We start from the raw sequence: 4,073 nt of genomic DNA, 5'->3' as shown, positions 1-4,073 counted from the left end.
ATTTATATATGTGTATAAATATATAATATATATTTTATATATTATATATAGATATTATACATTAAAAATTATACAGTTGGGCACAGTGTCTCATGCCTGTAATGCAAGCACTCTGGGAAGCTGAGGTGGGTGGATCACCAGGTTAGGAGTTCAAGACCAGCCTGGGCAAGATAGTGAAACCCTGTCTCTACTAAAAATACAAAAATTAGCTGCATGTGGTGGCAGACGCCTGTAATCCCAGCTACTTGGGAGGCTGTGAGATATGGTTAGGTTCCTCTTCAAATAGCTTAGCAAGCAAGCAGTCTCCCTGTTCTTTATTCTTTAATTCCAAGTACCCCCCTCATTTTTTCTTCTTTTTGATTTTGCTATGCTTTAACCTGTCTAAATATGCCTAGACATGCCACAGTCCCAGTTCACATTCCTTTTCTTATTTGGGAACAGACTAGCTCTCTAGTCCTCCATAGTCGACCCCTTTCTCTTCTCCCTTCTCCCCCATCACGTGCCTACCTTATCTAAGAAAGTTTAAATGTTTAGCCAATCAGGACTAGTTTAGAGTGTGTGGTCCAACCCTAGCCAATGGAAAAGGACACAGAAGCAGAAGTTGCATTAGGAATAAAAACCCCTACTCTCCTTTTTTTGGTGTGCTCTCATAGTGACCAGACCTGCAAGGAGCACCATTCTGCAGAAGTAAATTTGTCTTGCTGAGAAATTCTTTGTTTGAGTGCTTGTTTTCTTTGCAACACTGAGTTTTCATTTCCAACAAGGCTGAGGCAGGAAAATCGCTTGAACCCAGGGGGCAGAAGTTGCAATGAGCTGAGATCATGCCTCTGCACTCAAGCCTGGACAACAGAGTGAGACTCAAAAAAAAAATCACTAATTAAAAAAAATTTAAAGAAACAAGTGCTCCTTTCAGCAGCACATATACTAAAATTGGAATGATACAGAGAAGATTAGCATGGCCCCTGTGCAAGGATAACATGCAGATTCATGAAGTGTTTTATATTTTTGCATGTTCTCACTCATAGGCGGGTGTTGAACAATGTGAACATGTGGGCATAGGGAGGGGAACATCACACACTGGGGTAGGTTGGGAGGTGGGGGGCTAGGGGAGGGATAGCGGGGGGTGGGAATGCTGGGGAGGGAAAATACTGGGAGAAATGCCTGATGTAGGTGAGGTGGGGGACAGAGACTGTAAATCACCATGGCATGTGTGTACCTATGCAACAAACCTGCAGGATGTGCACATGTACCCCAGAGCTTAAAGTATAACTAAAAAAAAAGAAAGAAAGAAATTTAAATTGAAAACAAAAACCAAAAATTATAAACATATATAATGCATAATAAATTTATACGATACAATATATTATATGATATAAAATATGTTATATATTTTAATATAATAATAATAAGTACACACACAGACACACACACACACACACACATATATATATATATATATATATTTTTTTTTTTTTTTTGAGACTCAGTCTCCCTCTGTTGCCCAGGCTGGAGTGCAAAGGTGTGATCTCAACTCAGTGCAACCTCTTCCTCCAAGGTTCAAGCTATTTTCCTGCCTCAGCCTCCCAAGTCGCTGGGACTACAGGCACACGCTACCACACCTGGCTAATTTTTGCATTTTTAGTAGAGATGGCTTTCACCTTGTTGGCCAGGCTGATCTCGAATTCCTGATCTCAGGTGATCTGCCTGCCTCTGCCTCCCAAAGTGCTGTGATTACAGGCATGAGCCACTGTGACCAACCAAAATTTCAGCATAATATATTAATGTTCCATTCTTCTGCAGCATCCTGAGCCATTACAAGAGTGTACAGTGTGCAGTTTGCCTGATAAATCGTATTTCTAAAATGAGTCTTTATGCCCTCTTCTCCTTCCCGGTAGTCCCAGGATATTTATTCCTAAATAAATTTAATTTTTGGTGTTCTTAGAAGGCAAGAAAGCTTTGAATCATTTCTGCTACTGCTGTTATGAGTACTGCATACATCTTTCTGTTCTTGGTACAGCCTTCTCTATGGAGAAGCTTGGAATTTGATAAAGAAGCAAAGTTTCCTGGAGCAATGAGGAGTTAGTAATGTCATAGGATTATCAGAGCCACAATATTATCAATCAAAAGCTCTCTCAGGCTGCAAAGAGCATGAAGATCATGATTAGAGGGTGTGGAAGGACTAGGCAAATCCTGGCAGCACTGACCTTTTATCCCTCCTCTGGCACTGCCCCCCACGCCTCCACATTAAATCCACCCACTGAATGTCCCATGAGCCTTGGGACAAGGTTTATGTTATGCTGTTGGAAAATCTGATCCTATCCTAGATCAATGACTTGTATGCCTTCCTCATTTGCATTTAATGTGGCAGATCACTGGATCCAAAATAATTTGGTTGAGAACAAGTTGATCCAAAACAATATTTTTGTTTAAACAATAAATCATTGCTAACTTAATGGATCATCTACTATTTTTATTTTCTTGTCTTTCTCATTTGAGTTATCTTTATTCATTTAAGGCATATTAGGCTCAATCTACTAGTTTGGCAATATCTTTGATCTTTTAATTTTTCAAATTGGCTAAAAATGAATGTTTCCAATCACCTGCTAATGTTTGCATAATTTTATGCATGGCGTGGAGAGTGGATATTAATTTTACATACCTTTAAAGTAATTGTGGCACAAATGCCAGTGATACTGAGTTGCTACCCCAGCAAAGTGAAGCACAAGGAGATATGAAGTCCTTGACCCAGCTGGGCTTTCTGTCTAAATTTTCTGACCATCCTGCTAGGGGAGTTTCAGAATCCTTTCAGGTTACTTACTTTCTTTTTCTTTGCTTTTGGACAGGTGGATCTCACTATGTTGACCAGGCTGGTTTCAAACTCCTGGCTTCAAGGGGTCCTTACATCTTGGTATCCCAAAGTACTGGGTGTAAGCCATCACGCCTAGTGAGTAGATGGTTACTTTCTATGTGCTTGCCTTTGCAAAATAAGAAATGTGTTCTTTTTGGCCCTACCTAAATCAGGAAGCCTAGCGACATATTTACAGCTTTCCCCAGGGTAGTTTGGGAGGCCCTTCAGGTCGGCAGCCTGTGGAGTTAGCGTGGGTTAGTACTCTCTCCCCTCACACTTTTCAGTGTCCAAGACCAGAGCCCCCAGGCCAGCTCTGGTAATGCATTTTCTGCTGGGAGGATGCTGACACCTCTCTGGCCTAACCTTAACTCTGTTGCCTCAGAGTGCATCTCCTTGTTCATTCTCCTGAGATATAGGGACCGTTCTTTCTTTCTCTTTTTGCACTTTTTCCAAAGTCTTCATTCTTCATCACAAAACTATTCAGAATACTAGGAAACAGGCCCTCATTGTGAGCAAAACATTGTTATTGGAACACAAAGTTAATATAAAACTGCACACATGTGAAATAAGCCGCCTAAAATGTGAGCAACCTTAGGGTTTACATATGCCGTTTGTTAGAAATGTTAGGAATTGTTGCAAATAGCCAAACAAAAGGTGAATTTAGCTCCGAAATGTAGATGACATGAGAATGACACTCATCAACACATGGAAGTTTGTTTTTCCAAATATGGAAAAAGAACTGACTTCAGAAGTTAACTTTATTAACAACGTCAGTAGAACTCTCCTATAAATAGAAATAAAACATACTCACCTCTCTGCCTCAGTGATGGTCCCCATATTAATTACCACCACTCTCAGAGAAATACACTTGGGAGAGTTGTAGGAGTCAATACATTTTTCAGTATCCTTGAGGATGTTTTCTTTTGTGCAGATGAAAAATTATTCGAAGATGCCTTGGTCTTAAAAATTAATATTTGATTTAAAAAATTTTTAGTTCCACTTAATTCATATTCCTTTTAGCAAATTTTAAAAATTAGCTGGGCATGGTGGCTCATGCCTGTAATCCCAGCATTTTGGAAGGCCAAGGTGGGTGTTTTGCTTGAGCCCAGGTGTTCAAGACCAGCCCGGCCAACATAGTGAAAACCCATCTCTACAAAAAAGTACAAAAATTAGCTGGGTGTGGTGGTGTCCACCTGTAGTCCCAGCTACTTGGGAGGCTGGGCAG

General features: G+C 40.3%; 1 non-coding gene across 1 annotated transcript; it reads left to right on the top strand.

The window, feature by feature from the left end:
- The first annotated feature begins 900 nt into the window (after positions 1 to 900).
- Positions 901 to 1,007, top strand: LOC118146985 (U6 spliceosomal RNA). The gene has a single exon (XR_004733168.1). It is a non-coding gene; the product is annotated as a U6 spliceosomal RNA (small nuclear RNA).
- Positions 1,008 to 4,073: the final 3,066 nt, after the last annotated feature.

The sequence above is a fragment of the Callithrix jacchus genome, chromosome 13 (genome assembly GCF_049354715.1).
Source record: "Callithrix jacchus isolate 240 chromosome 13, calJac240_pri, whole genome shotgun sequence".
NCBI classification, from domain to species: Eukaryota; Metazoa; Chordata; class Mammalia; order Primates; family Cebidae; genus Callithrix; species Callithrix jacchus.
The sequence above is the reverse complement of the archived record's forward strand: the minus strand, read 5'-3'. Positions and strand labels throughout refer to the sequence as shown.